We start from the raw sequence: 16,918 nt of genomic DNA on the forward strand, positions 1-16,918 counted from the left end.
TTATAGGAAGGGGAGTTAGGGACTGGAATAACTTACCAAGGAAGATGTTCAATAAATTTCCAATGTCATTGAAATCATTTAAGAAAAGGTTAGGAAAACAACAGATAGGGAATCTGCCACCTGGGACAGGAAAATGCTAGGAGTGGGAAGGAAACCATGGAAAACCATTTTCAGGGATGCCGACAGTGGGGCTCGAACCCAACATCTCCCAGATGCAAGCTTACAGCTGCGCGGCCCTAACCACACGGCCAACTCACCCAGTAAAACTAAACAAGGAAACAGTACTACTTGTAGTATTATCTTCTTAGTCACATAGCCCAAATTCAAAGAGGTTTTGTACTCAGAATTATTCATGCGTACCGCACAATATCCACGGAAGCAGACCTTGTTGTGGCGGGAATCCCACCTGATAGGATATTAACGGTCACTCCTGAACTGCAAGCTAATGCATTGACAGCAGGTCACCCAAGTCAATTTTCCAATAATCTTGTGCAAGAAGTGTGCAACACACAACATCATTACAATATTTATACGGATGGATCCTGGATTAGCAAAGAAAAATATGGCTGGCTTCTAGGATGTGCTTTTGTAGTGCTACAGAATAACAGTGAGGTGCATGCTGAAAAATTTAGACTATCTCCCTCATGTTCAGTCTTTCAAGCCAAATTGTGCGCTATACAACAGGCAGTTATGTGGATTAAAAAACACAGTTGTGCTGCGCAAATATTGAGTGACTCTCAGGCAGCTTTGAGAGCAATCCAAGAAAAATATAACTTTCATCTGGCAACTGTTAATATAAGATCACACATATTAGGCTACAGTAACCATATCTGCATGAAATGGGTCCGAGGTCATGACGGAGTAGAAGGAAATGAGAGAGCTGATGAACTTGCCAAAGCAGCTACTACTTCTTCTGACGCCTTGTTGATATATGAAAAGTCCCCTATGTCTCATGTACAAAAGGAACTGAGGGAGTATACACAAGATATGTGGAACAACCAATGGATCACCAGCACTAATGGCCGGCTAACAAGGGAGTTGTTCTTTCCAAATATTCAAGACAGACTACAAAGTAGGTGTTTGCAACATGAACATATTATAATTTTTGACAGGACATGGAAAGTTTGGATCATACTTTGAGAGGTTTGGAATCAGTATTCAGAAGCCCTACAGCTGTACCGGGTGAAATGCAACAAACTGTTCCTCATCTTTTATTTGAGTGTCCGATTCTTAACAGGAGTAGATATGAATTATTAATGCATTTAAAAATGTGTAATATAGAATACCAAACACCTTTCACTATGGTATTTCAGAGAAGATGCTGTTATAAAGTGTTTGTTAAATTTCTCCATCTCATTTATAAGTCATCTCTATTTTAATTCAATTGTCATGTATTAACTTAGTCTCACTATCTATAGCCCTAATATACTACTTGTAAAATAGGGTTTGTAATGGGAAATTCAATAATAATAATAATAATAATAATAATAATAATAATAATAATAATAATAATAATAATAATAATAATAATAATAATAGTATAATATCTGTAGATTTTCATACGTAATGCACATCACCAACTGCCTCTTTTGTCAGAATCTTAATTTCTGTCCTCCTTCCCTAGGATTGAATGAAGAATTGTTTTCCTGTCTCCACTCTCACAATCTGTTGGAATATCTGAACCAATTTCAATATTAAGTGTTCATTTCTACCCTGCAACCTGTTGCATTAATCAACCGTTGTGTTGCTTCCATGCTGTCAGAAATATCAGATTCTATTTTGAGATGTCTACAACTCTCAGGAAACCCAGCTTTCAGAATGCTGTTACGAATTGTTGAAGCTGTAATGTTTTTCCATGCATTGGTTATCCATGAAATTGCTTAGAGACCATTCAGTCCATCTATCAGTGTTTGAAGGGATACTTCACTCCTGTTAAGTTCTGATACATTGTGCTTCATCAATAACTGTCTGTACACAACCTTGAAGTTCTGCATCACTCCTTGGTCAAGCGGTTGAGAAACTGATGCTACATTTGGTGCTGTGCTCTATTTAGCTTGATGTTGCCATTGATGCTTTCACGGCCCGTACTTATAGACATGATATAGGCTTTTGGGCTTATGCCGTGTCAAGAAAATAAGGTGAAATTCTTTACGTTTTGTAGAGAACTTTGCTCTGAAGTCCAAAAGCCTATATCACGTCTATAACTTGATTTTGTTAGTTATAATTAACTATTCCTTGCCTACTACTGATTATTACTGAATATAAGTTGTGTTATGTGTAAGAAAATCTCTTGGTTCTTATTATAATATAATTCTGATTCTTTTCATACAACTGAAAATGGCTAATATTTTTTACTTTAAGTTAAAAATAAAAGTTCTGTCATGCTTGGAAATTTGAAGTATTAATCTTTAACACACATTTTATCGTTCAGAGTACAGAATGCACCTTTCTGCAGCAGAACCATGCGCACAAAAGAACATATTTACAAAATGAGTGCAGGAAATTTACCTGATTCTGTCACTACGCAACATCATTCTCTCACACTGTTTTAACTCATACTATGGTGAAAGTCAACTCAAAAGTATCCTTCAGCGTGTGAGCACTTCCCGTCCCGGTTTCCTGATCCGCCGCAACTGGCTTATTATTAACGTCGAACCTCCATCTGACAAACAATTCATTTTCAAATAGTGTAGCATCAAAAGATATTACTTCTTTCACATCGTTGTAATCTGATTATGTACCATACCTATTTATTCCTTTACTGGTCATGTACAACCTACAGATTACTGATGAATACCAAGACAAGAGAAGTAAGGTTTATTTTTTATTTCAAAATGCAATTTGTGTGAGGCATATAGGGACTTATAATAAAAAGCATGACGACATAGGTATACGATTCCGCTCTCTTGCAATGACTGTCAGTGGCAGTTTCTTACAGTTCAACAAGCTGAAAACCTACCAGTGAGTGGGAATGCAATATACAGTGTTTCCAGGAATGTTGTAAATATTTTATCTCATCATTCAGAAGGTAAAAATGTTGTCATGACAACATTTCTGCAGGTAGAGGACAGTTATGAATATAAAGTACAAATTATTTATTATTATTATTATTATTATTATTATTATTATTATTATTATTATTATTATTTCAAGTACACTAATGATTCTAAACATATACCGTGTTAAGGTCCTGCCAGATTTACTTACGGAGAGTGGCTAGTTCAAACTGAGCTGGCACATAGGCCTCCTATGAACAGCCAAATGAACAAACATTTTCTGTCACACAAATCTGGCATGTAGCTAAGTTGAGTTACGTCTTGTTTCACTTTCCTTATCACCTTGATTGCTTTCTTACAACTAAAACTAAATTTTCAGCGATTTTAGGGAGATGTGCCGTCAGAAACACTCACGAGATATATAAACAACCGCAGGGCAGCACATACGAATATAGTACCACAAGAAAACATACAAATTCCTTTAAATTCTGCACGAGCCATGCAAACACTGTACGTAGAAACACCAGCCAGCTGCACATTTTCTTCATCACTTCTTTCACAGTCCAAAGCAGATTTCATCTCGTAGGGCTACTGTAAACATTCAGAACAATTTGTTTAGACTTCTTACTTAATTTTCCCCCAATTTTATTACCTTTAAGGTATTTCAGTGGTGACTCAAGTATCACAGCATCACCCACGTGTTTCTCACAGCTGGCAGCCATTATGAATACTGAGCATGCTATTACAGCCAGTATTGCCAACAGTTTTCTTGGTTCCATCTTAATGTCATAAAAATTATGCGAACAAAACAGGTATGGAACAAACTCAAACAAAGCTTAGTAAGTACACAGTGCAATAAGATATCAAGCTCATTTTAAATAAATATATATTTTGCTCCAAATACCACCGAGAACAATAACTATTCACAGCCATCTGGGTATGAAAGATAAAGAGTTGATAACGAACCCGCATAACATACAACTTGTGAAATATTTTCCATATTTTTACACAGCAAGCATTTGTAATTGGTCAACTCAGTTCACCAGAATATCTAACCAAACTCAGGGAAGCTCCTGACTTCAGAAACAAGCCACAAACTTAGGAACTATTTACCACTGCGGAAGCCTCTTCACTGACCAGAAGTCTCGCTAACATCAAAGGGACCACTTAGGTCTTGAGTTAACTCTCCGTATAATATGAACGAATAATCAGCAAGAAACTCAAGTAGTCACATTATCAATCAATCAATCAATCAATCAATCAATCAATCAATCAATCAATCAATCAATCAATCAATCAATCAATCAATCAAGATCTGCATTTAGGGCAGTCGCCCAGGTGGCAGATTCCCTGTCTGTTGTTTTCCTAGCCTTTTCTTAAATGATTTCAAAGAAATTGGAAATTTATTGAACATCTCCCTTGGTAAGTTATTCCAATCCCTAACTCCCCTTCCTATAAAAGATTATTTGCCCCAATTCGTCCTCTTGAATTCCAACTTTATCTTCATATTGTGATCTTTACTAGTTTTAAAGATGCCACTCAAACTTATTTGTCTACTAATGTCATTCCACGCCATCTCTCCGCTGACAGCTCTGAACATACCACTTATGTACGATGCTAAATAGTTTATTATATCACCTATTCAATACATTTAGGAATTTATCATTATTTCCATATGAGACATGTTTCGCTCTTCTTTGAAGGCATCATCAGTCATAGTACTACCTCAAGGCATAAATCAGGTACCTGATTTGTAATTAAATTGTAAATACTAAGATATAAAATTGACATATTACAGTGGGAAAGTCAAGAGAAAAACAATGTTCAATGATGATATAGATAACAATATATCAGCCGTTGGCTGTAAATTATCAGTTGTGAAGGATAACAGCATCAAAATGTTAGGGTATGTTCTACAAAGCATGACTTAACATACTGACATGGGGCCGTTTAAGGGAAAGATAAGTGAATTGCACTAAAAGGTAAGACCACAGGGTACTTGACAGTGTCCAGCAGCAGTGGTCCATGTGAACTGTCACTAAAATTTCATTAAGAAACAGTGTTCTTTGAGAAAAAAATGTTCATTAATAAATGGAGTTTAAAGGGGTTATATTAACTTATTTATAGACACAGTAGTCGGCACCAATGCGTAAAACCACAGGGTATTTTAGCATTAGCCAGCAGAGGTGGTCCAAAGAATCATTGACATTACTCTATTAGAAAATCTTAGGAAATTATAAAGTTTATATATATATTTACATGGAAGCAGTTTGGGGAGAAAGGGTACAAAGTGTCTGGCACCAATGTTCATACACTAATTACTGCCGTTGGTTGACGATCACAGTTTGACAGGGCAACTACACAGTAATATTTACATTATTCTATTGAACAGTTGGGAAATTACAAGCTTATAAATCCATATTTACAAAGGAGCAGTTTGGGGAGAAAGGATACAAAATGTCTGGCACCAATGTGTATCACATTATTTCTGCCGTTGATTGATGATTGCAGTATTAACAAGGCAACTGCACAGTAATATGCAGTGTGGTCTGACCTCAGTTCACAATTATCGGAATGCTAGGAAAAATATTCCAACGATTTTTAGATTGCCAAACGAGATTCTATTAGGCGATAGTCATACTGAAAGTTGTCCGGTTGAAGTCCTGGGTTCGTAAATATGGCTCCATAAGCAATGGTGAATTTGGCTGGCGTAGAAGGAAACATGTTTGGGTGTCATAATGTTTAGGCATAATTTCAGAGTAGTCGAAACGAAAGGCCGTTGAGTACACGGTGCATTGTGAATGGGAACAATGACCTGATAATTGTATGTATTGAATAGGTGACATAATAAACTATTTAGCATCTTACATATAGTATCTTTAATACGGATCAATAATGATATTTATCACTTTCAACATATCACTTAGTCAAGCAGCTTCTCTTATTCACACTCAGCTGTGGCAACATTGTTGCACAACCTACAAACAAGGTCAGTTCATTATTTACTAATACAAGTGGCACTTTTAGAGGAAAGGCAGTAATTTGTTGCAAAATGCAACTATGGGCATATATGAGTTACCTGAAAACCAATCTCAGAGAAAAGGATCTTATGGCCATCTGAGTTCAGTTGCTGCCTGCTTATTTTTGGCTAATATATAACAATGTTGTCTGCAAACTCCAGGACAGTACTTATCAAGATCCTCCAACAGATAAAAATCAAACTCTTCTGCTATTGAAAATGTTGAAATTTCATCAAGTATGTGATTTTGTTTTCGTGTTTTAAGGTTGCACTGACATATTGAAGGATTTTGGTAATGGGAGGATGGTAAAGGACCAGGATATGGAAGGTAGCAGCCATGTCCTTAATTAAGGTGCAGCCCCAGCATCTGTCTGGTGTGAAAATGGGAAACCATGGAAAACCATCTTCAGGGATGCCGACAGTGGGGCTTGAACCCAACATCCCCCTAATGCAAGCTCACAGTAACGTGACTCTAACCGCGCGGCTAACTCGCTCGGTCAAGTATGTGATCTACTGACAGGATGAGAAGAGAAGGTGATAGGGGAGCACCCTGTATTACTCCTCATTTGAATTCTATTCTCTTTGTCTTATTTATACCTACATTAATTGGTATGGAACTTCCTACCAGGAGATTGATGATTTTTTCAGTTTTGAAGAAAAAGCAGTTGTCTGAATTGCTGATACAATGTGATTGTGGCCAACAGTGTCAAATGCCTTATTAATGTCATCTAAGAATACCATATTTTGCATTCTGCCTTCAGTGATATCTCGCTTAATAATGACACATTTGTACTGGTGTCAACTGTGAATCTAAATGACCTCTGATTTGGATTAAAATCCACATACTGCCTCAGGATTTGGTCCAAACACCTTGCAGATAGTAACTAGCTTATAATAAAATTAGCATTATTCCGGTTACCACTGTTATGCATTAATACTGTACATGTAAGGTGGAAACACTGCAGTTTCCAACCATTCAGTGTACTAACATTTTGCTTGCAGTAAGAGCGAGTATTTTAGTGCCTTTCCTGCATTTAATGACTTGTTTAAAAATCTTGCCAGGGCCTAGTAACATGTCTTGGGCTATACCCTGAATAGTTATTATTTTTCAAAACTAAAATCGTTGAGCAGTGCTTCAACACCAGAGCACTTCATAGGATAATATTCACGCTTGCAGGTGGTGTTACTTTCAAAGCATTCTTTAAATAGTTCTTTAACATCTTCGACATTCAGAAGAATATTACATGTCATACTGTGCCATTTTCCCATGGTGTAGATCAGCAAGAACCATGATTAAAATGGTAAGAATACATGCGCGAGGAATCGAGCTCGGCCAAGTTCTTCAAACATGGCGCTGGGCTACTCTACCACAGTTATATGTGACAGAATCAATATATATGGTACAATTGAGAAACCGTTACAGTGAGGTGACATTATAATAATCTCATTACGTGTATATTAGTTATTTAGTATTAATTTGTGTATTCTATACGCTGTAATTTACTACATCAGACGAAACCAAAGAAAAATAGGTAATGAATGTCATAGAATGTCATCTAAGTCGCGATAGTATGATGGTGGCGTCATGTATGCCATAACTATCAAAACTATACTATTTAAAGATATATTAGAAGGCACATTTACTAGAAGATTCTTTACTCTATTCTAATGGTTTTGAAAAACAGAAAATCAAGTAATTATTGCAGAATCCAGATTGAAACTAAGCAGAAGGCTTAAGGACAACCGACAGCAATAAGTCGCTGATTACGAAAGTAATAACGTACTAAAAGATTGTTTCAGGCTCATTCTATGAGAGGAACGTTCATGTTGAGTTGTAACCTGGTCCAGATTAACGGGATGGAGTGCTAAAATGCTACAGTGAGCTCCAATCTTCGCAAATCCTGTGAACATGAAGAAGATAAAAAGCCATGTGCAACCTGGACCCTGGCTTCCAAGTCAGTAACTGGTAAATTCCAAACTAGTAAAATTATGTTCTTTTCATATATTTCTTTTATTTTAGTAGATATTGTTACGGAGCTTTCCGTGGTAGGTAGAGGTGAAAGAAGGTGCGGGTGTGAACGGGTCTCATGATAATACTTGAAGATCATAGGTACAAGAACAGCTGGAACGACAACTTTCATCATCTTATCATGCCTCGAGGGGCAACATAGAACACCATTCCTCAGAACATAAGGGACGACATGTTCCCCAGAAGAAAGGGTTTCCATTATCGGAGCCAGCGTCGGATCTTCACGTTGGTATTTCTCGATATCTCTAAAGAGCATGGGAACATCTGTTAAGATGGCATTAACATCAGATAGTATGGACTCGGAAGGTGATGAACTATCGACCGGTTCATGGGTCTCGACGTCGTTGGAAAACATACGGCTGAGTCCATCAGCAACAATATTTTCGGTACCTCTGATATGCCTGACATCGAATTGGAAGGCAGAAATACGGATGGCCCAACGGGCTATACGACCAGTACGACGCGGCCTACCTAAGAGCCAGCTTAAGGCTTGATTATCTGTCTCCAGGTCAAATTTGACGTGTTCCAGATAGAGACGGAACTTCTCTAAGGCGAATAAGACTGCCAAACCTTCGAGCTCATAGATGGAATACTTGGCTTCTTGAGCCGATAGAGTCCTAGATGCATAGGCGATGGGTCGCCTCCCTAGTTCAGTCTCTTGAAGAAGGACTGCAGCCACTGCTGACGACGACGCGTCGGTTTGGACGATGAATTTCTTCGAGAAATCAGGCATAGCAAGTACAGGGGCATTACAGAGAGCTAATTTAAGATCTTCAAAAGCGGCTTGTTGAGAAGGTCCCCACTCGAATTTGATGCCTTTCCTACGAAGAAGGTTTAAGGGCGCCGCTCTATTAGCGAAGTTAGGAATAAACTTCCTGAAGAAATTCACCATACCAATGAACCTGGCGATACCTTTAATGTCCTTGGGAGGTTTAAAATCACGGATGGCCTGTGTTCTAGAATGATCGACTGCTACACCATCAGGTGATACAATATGCCCTAGGAATGACATAGAGGGCTTAGCAAAGGCAACCTTGGACAACTTAACAGTTAACCCAGCCTTACGAAGGCGATTGAGAACTTCTCGCAGATGATCTAGATGTTCTTCAAAAGTCTCTGAAAATACGACGACATCATCCAAGTAGTGATATAAGTACTCAAATTTGATGTCGGAGAAGACCCTATCTAGTAGCCTAGTGAGTACAGCTGCTCCCGTGGGGAGCCCGAAAGGCACGCGGTTGTATTCGTATAAGTTCCAGTCCGTGGCAAACGCTGTGAGGTGTTTAGACTCTTCGGCAAGGGGAATTTGATTATAGGCCTGATTCAGGTCCAAGATAGTAAAGAACTTGGCCTTACGGAACCATGAAAAACAAGAATGAAGGTCGGGAAGGGGCACAGATTGTAACACCACCTTCCGATTGAGAGCCCTATAATCAATGACAGGCCTGAAGCCTCCTTGAGGTTTCGGGACTAGAAAAATAGGCGAAGAATACGCCGACTTAGAGGGCCTAATAATACCATCCTTCAACATTTGATCGATGATTTCTTTCAATGCCTTCATTTTAGGTGGAGATAGCCTATATGGTGGAAAACGGACAGGAATCGAATCCGTGACCTCAATTTTGTATTCAATAAGGTCAGTAACACCAAGAGTATCAGAGAACACCTCTGGAAATGACTGACATAATTTACGAATACTATCAGCCTGCTCCTCAGGTAGATGTCTAAGGTCTAACAACATCTCATCCTGGGTAGGCGAAATAGATGAACATGACACAGAATTACACTTTAACAAGGGAATTTTACATTTGGACGCAAATTTGAATGTGCACGACTTACTCTGAAGATCGAGCACAAGACCCGTGTGAGAAATGAAGTCCGCTCCCAGTATGATGGGGCAAGACAAGTGCTTAGCCACAAACAGTTTGGTTTTCCATGTAAATTTAAAAATACGAATTTTGACCAGTAAGGAACCTAGAATTTCTAATGGGGATGAATTAGCCGAAACATATTGAACAGGAGAGGAGACATAGTCAGGTAGTTTACAAACAGACTTAAATTTTGAATACCATTGGTCCGAAATAATTGAACAAACACTACCTGAATCTAATAGAGCGGTTATAGGCTCGTTATTTAACTCAATCTTAAGAAAAGGAATAGGTGCGGGGGTATCCGCCGCAATCCTAAGACATTCTTTAGGGCATTCAAAAGATGAATTTGAAGACTGCTCGTTCCCTGAATTTACAACCTGTTTACCAGGGGCTGAGTCCCGGGAAGATGGATTAGTCGACTCAGCCGAAGCCACTAGTCACTTTTTATTATTGGCATAGGTGGAATTTGCACCAGAAGTTGAGCAGGAGGGGGTGCTATTTGAGTTTGGGCAATTCTTGGCGATATGTGAGAAAGCCCCACATTTAAAACAGCCTTGTGATGAACCAGCCCCATTCCTTGTCCCACTCGACTTGATCAGTGGACACTTATTGCGCAGGTGGTCAGGCGACCCACAAGCATAACATTTACGAGGGGTGACTGATCGGCGAGGTGGAGGCCGAGTATTACTAAAGGAAGGCGGGGGTTCTTTCGCTACACGCAAAGAATCGGCGTATCTAACTCCTTCTGCTGAGACGGCCAATGCTTCAAGTTCAGAAAAAGTTTGCGGGCACGCCGCGAAACACAAACATGACCTATAGGGAGGTGAAATTCCCTCTACAATAGCCTGTACAATCTGATCCTTTGGAAAGTGAAGAGCAAACACCCTAGTATAGAATTTAATATCTTGGATGAAGTCAGCCAGGTTTTCATCCAAACGCTGTACACGATAATAGTACTTCTGAATCAGAGATGACCTTGCGCGGGCGGGAATAAAATTTGCAAGCAGATGTGCATGAAAATCTTCAATAGATGACTGTTCGGCTATGGCTCTTACTATTTTGTCAGAGAGAATACCAATTGCATAAGGATAGATAATTTGCAAAATTTGACATGGAGAAAGAGAAAACACAAGGGCATGATCCTGAAATTCAACTAGAAATCTTAAAAATGAAATTACTTCACTGGTGGTATTAACGGAAAACTTAGAGATACCTCTGAGCAACATTGCCAATGGATGAGGCAAGCTGCTAAACCCGGGTGACATAGTCGGTAAAGGTTTAAGTGGCAAAGAAGTTAATTCAGAACGTACATTAGTCAATGAGTTACGACGTTCAGACTCGTTGTCTAATGGGGCAGAGATAGTTTGAGCAGCAACGGTTATCCTTTTGACTTCTCCCTTAGGGGGCTCTTCCTCGCTCCCAGCATTCATCGTGGCGGGTTGATCAGTTTTGGGAGGAACTTCCCCAGTTAACAATTGAGTGACCTTGCTAGATAATTCAGACATATTTTCAAGCAGCGTACTAGCTTCCTTCTTCTGAACGTCATTCAACTTTAGAGACAACAGATCGTTAACTCTATTTGAAAAATGAAACAGCCTAGCTTGCACACGCTTAATTTGATTAGGAGAAGGATCATTTTCATCAAAAAAACTAACTACAGAAGCTAGCCCAGTAATATTCTCCGTGATCGTGGAAAGAGAGTCGTCAATTTCTTTCTCTCCCAAATTGGGGATGGAAATGGGCAAATCTAGGGACTCTCTAAGCTTGTTTGTGTCTACTGCAACCGTGCCTCCAGATTGTACATTTCTGATAGTTAACTCATAGATCAACTCCTCCTTGCGCAAATAGTTAAGATGGAGAACATCGCGAGGGCCGGGCATGGTGACAGATCAATTTTGAAAATCTCAAAAAATTCCAGCAACTGAGAAAATGGTTAGAGTTCGGAACAGAACAATATTTAGCCGTCAAAAGGGGCTAAAATGAGACCCATTCAACCACGCTCTGCTACCACTTGTTACGGAGCTTTCCGTGGTAGGTAAAGGTGAAAGAAGGTGCGGGTGTGAACGGGTCTCAAGCTACGAAAGTAAAATTAATTTAAAATTTAACAAGGTTATATTTTCTTTTCAAAATAAGGAAATAACAAGCATGGCAGGTACAAAGTAGCAAGTCAAAAGGGTAGTTACAATATTTACAGGATTTGGGCTTCGCGCCCTGACTTCACAATGCTTGGGCAATCAGCTCAGTTTTACCCCAAACACAAGTTTCAACAGAGGGGCAGAAAACCCCATTCATGGCTAGGAGCCCTTGCTCCAAATTACACTGAAAAGCCTCCACGAGGCATACAACACTCAATTTTCAAAAAGAGCCACTCGCTCTCAACTTTAAGCCTCTCAAAGGCCACACCAAACTCCACCTTCGAGTTGTCCTCACTGGACATAGACACAGGGGTAAAATACCCAACCTACTGAGGTCTATTAAATGAAAAGAAGGTTGATTACATGACCTCCAAAATAACAATTTAAGAGGAGGCGATCGGCACTCCTAATACACTTTGTTTTTAAAACCTAATTTGGCTCTTAGGCCACTGATGCAAGGGCTAATCCCATACTACGGAGGTGACTTTAGAAAAGAAACGAATTTACATAATGTTAAGGAAGAATAGGTTGAGAAAAAAAAGTTCACCTCAAAACAATATGAGTGGGAGATCGAGAGGGTTAAGCACTCTCTATCCCAATACGTAGTTTAAAAGGTAAAATAGATACCAGATTCTTTACATTTTTAAGGAAGGTTACATAACGGAAAAACTTCGGACCCGCCCCGAGAGTTAAACTGCTGAGCTAGCAAAGAAAGAAGTTATTAATTGGCCATTACCTTGTTGTTGACCGCTGCCGAAGAAAGAGGCGCTTCCCGCCCCCTGCTATGTACTTTACACACTGAAAGATGGAACAGAAGTGGCGCAGAGACCCTAAAATCAGCAGTTTATATACTCTCGCGGAAGGTTCTAGGCGTTAGGGGAATGAGAACACCCGCCCACAATCACTTTATTGGAGAATAAAGAGAAACCCCTACACAAGATGAAGAAGAAACACATTATTGGTGGAAAATTAAGTTAAGAAATTCGGGATTGGTTGAATACAAAACAAGGAGAAAGAGAGGGGTATACAGCCAACTTAAACCATAACAGAAGGAAATTTAACAAGAAACAAACTTTTGAAATAAAAATTTCTCCAAAGAACTGTTCTTTTTCTTCGCACCAGGGTGCACTATTGTAGTTCTTCAGTAGTGTCCTCTAGAAGAGAAAGTTCACACTTCTTACTTCAAGCAAAACAAAAACACATCAAAAATGACACAGTTCTAAAACTCCGAAATTTACAGGTAGTGACATCTTCTGAGAAAGTAGAAAATTAATACCGTCAATAAAGTTCAGGTTTCCTCCAGCAGAGGAGTTTCAACTGGCGCACCTTTGAATTAGCGGCGTGGAGGTGTACCGCCCGGTACAGATATAAGATGTGATATACATTAACTTTAGTTGTCCTGAAGTAGTCTGAGCAATGAGGGAAGCAAACACATAAAATATTATTACGAGTGACATAATTATGATATTATGGCGTATATTTATCCAAGTTTGGTCTTCTAAATTTTGTCATTTCAATTAGCGTGTGTGTGATTATTTTATGGTGATATCTCGACCTTGATAGTCTGTGTGGTGGATAATGTCATTGAATTATTGGTGAAATGTGCGGTGATATCCGTGTGTGGAGTACATCGATTTGTTAATTACTTGTGTAGGCTTAATTTGGGACGTGGTAATGACATAGGAGGTGTTGTCTATACGCTTGATGGTACGTGTTGTTTCATATAGATTTTAAGGGATTGGAATATTAAACATATCAGTCTAATATTATTCAGGTTATGGTTAAACATGTTATAATTACTTTTTACTTTACAAAGGAAAAAAATTAAATGTATCCTCCTAATTCAATACAAAACATAATTCCATCATTAGGAATAAAATTCTAACATGTTTTGACTCATTTGAGCCATCTTCAGTGAAATAAGGGCAAGGGGTTAAAGTAATCTACATAATACAAGCTAGAAATGTGCTAAAAACATAATGAAGGAACAAATGAAAAGCAAAGGAGACACGACAAAAATAAAAACAATAACAATATACAATATTTACACCACTAGAAGGAACAATAAATAACTCGCTGAGACAAATTCAGTGAGAAAAGGTTAATATAAAATATAATTGAGTCCAAAAAGTGTGCTAGCCTAAGAAGAAAAGAAAAGAAAACAAATGGTACAGGCGGAAACGAACAATAAGTGCTTGTAGTGAGGTTGCGGACCTCTTAGTCTAAAATATTTTAGTTTGGTAACAATTAAAAAACAGGATGAAACCACTGTGTTGAAAATTCAGGCTGACAGTCTGTATTTGTAAAAACACCATCACCGCCATCACCATCACCGTCGATACGGAATGATTCTAATATCTTGTAATGTTATAATTACATCGTGTGTTTCGTGTGTATGGTCTTATGTTATATTGGTAAGTCATATGTGAAGTGTTGAATTTATAATTGGTGCTTGGCATATACATACTGTAGATATTTGTTGGTCTTCATCTGAACGATATGTTGAACGTGGTAATGTGTTGATAAATGCTGGTAGCGATGTGTTCTTTGAGACCTATCACAGGTATATATATTATAATTGAATATGAATATGTCCATTCAGTGATGAGACGTGGTTTACGAGAGATGTTCTTGAATTAATGACATGTTTTAGTTAATTCTGAATAGTTGATATTCCTAATTTGAATCCTTGTTTTACATGACACGTATATGCATCATATTGGAAGGAGTTATCCCGTATGTTACTGTACATTCATATTCCACTCGATGGAGGCCACACACGTATAATTTCTATACATGCCAAATAGTTTACTGAGGGAATCGAGGTCATGATCATCATCTATAAGCTACCATCAATCCAAATATAGGGCCATTTATTTATTAATCCCATATCTTTATGTGGATGACACACTATTTGATCACCACCATTAAATATGAATTATAATATTTTATATTGAGATGAGGTTTGAATGATACCAGCATTAGTTAATGACTTAGCGCATGTAACTACGATGACATCTGCTATTTATTTAATTATAGCTTCATTGTATTCATTTTGAATTAAGTCGTAGAATGAATATGAGATATGTTTGTTTTGTTATTTATTTATTTCATTCATTGAATATGATTTTATTTTCTTGTTCTTATCTCATGTTGTTTGAATTATCATTTCATTTACTTGTTTTATTAGGGAGATGATTCCTCACAGATATGTGCGTATTTTGTGTGTTTGGTCTTTCATGGGTATGGACGTCCTCAGGGCGAATGTTTATTTAGAATAGGCTAGATTAGATTCGGTTTCATTTGATTTCCACAGCATGAAGAACATTATTAGATAGGATCTTGTCAAGGAAGCAAACCTGAATAACGAAAATTTATGCGATTCAATAAATAAGATATATAAGCGAATAATTACAATCTCGAGAAGCTCACATTCATATGACGAGATAATTATAATCAAATTCATGAATTTTAATGGAAATTATACGAAGCATTGATAGTAACTGAAAGAAAATGTAAACTAAAAATTGATGTAAACTAGTGTTCGTATAAAGAAACAATTGATGCTCGATAAACAATGCATTTGATTTTCCACTGCATTACGTTGTGATAGACTTATGTTAATAATCATCAATCCCAATTTTCTGGGAGCAATTCAAATATTAATTTCAATTACGGATTTGAGTACTGTCATAATAATTAATTTCTAATTTAACATTTTATTTCCTAATTTTCAATTTATCTTCATTCTTTGGTTTCGTCGAAGTAATAGCGCAAGGACTTTTACTGAATAAAATATGACCAACCAGAATATCTCCGTTGTTTTCAGTGTAAAATAGATATATCAAACAATCCATGATCATATATAATGATATGATATCTAATAAACATATCTTTAATACAGGGCCTCTCAAATGCCCAAAATCTCACATGTGCAAATTGAGGCGCAGAGTTCCTGTGCACAGTGCATCGGTCCAACTCGGCTTGGCTCGGACCAACACTTCGTCTCTGGGCTACTCGGCTAAGCTCGGCTCAACTCGGGTCGGATTTGGAGTGCTATGGAGCAAGTGAGGAAGAGGGAGACAGGCAAAGCAAGCAAGACAGGCGTGGGCAAAGAGAGAGACAGCGCTATTGCTCCAAATTGAGGAGTGGGGGTCTGCACTCCGGTCAACCAAGCCAAGTAGTCTTTTGCACCATGCGCAGTGCATGCACCCTGAGAGGCCCTTGCAAATTGGGAATGACGATCATGATTAGATACAATCACCCAGTACATCAAATAATATAATATAAAGTTCAGAACAAGGCATCACATGTGAACTCATTAGAATTATTCAAATGAATTAAATTCATGATGTTCGACATTGGTCACCCAATAGGATTCCTAATATCATCAAGTTTACATGATATTTTTGAGTGCCAATCAACTTGGCGATATGCGAAACCCCATTTAATCCACCTCGTGACATCTTTAGCTGGCTGTGGTGTTTTAACAACTTCAAAATGAACTTGTTGATAAAAGGACCTGTGGAAGACCCTGAGTGTGAAGATCCATGCCACCGACTGTACGGATGCAGTACAGCCTTTCTTCTCTGGTTGTAAAATAAATACAGAGTTCTCTGGTAGTTGTAATTCTCTTTCTATCAATCCCAATCATGCTTCAGTGCCTTTTGGGGATTGGATAACTCCGAATATCCGTGAGGATTTAAAAAAATACATTTTCTTTTCTTCTTTTCTTTGCCCTATTATACTGTGCTGATGGCATTCTACTCCTTGCTGGGATCAGTCTTCTTGTACTTCTAAAAGTTGTTGAACTTACTTTCACCTGAAATCTCTGGCTTCAGTTCATAAGTCAGACATGTTAATTTCTG

General features: G+C 38.2%; 1 protein-coding gene across 3 annotated transcripts in view; it reads right to left on the reverse strand.

Moving 5' to 3' along the window:
- The window catches only part of LOC136873792 (kelch-like protein diablo), a 273,434-nt gene that overhangs the window by 63,001 nt on the left and 193,515 nt on the right, over positions 1–16,918 (reverse strand). The window lies entirely within an intron of this gene.

This window comes from Anabrus simplex, chromosome 5 (assembly GCF_040414725.1).
Source record: "Anabrus simplex isolate iqAnaSimp1 chromosome 5, ASM4041472v1, whole genome shotgun sequence".
Taxonomy (NCBI): domain Eukaryota; kingdom Metazoa; phylum Arthropoda; class Insecta; order Orthoptera; family Tettigoniidae; genus Anabrus; species Anabrus simplex.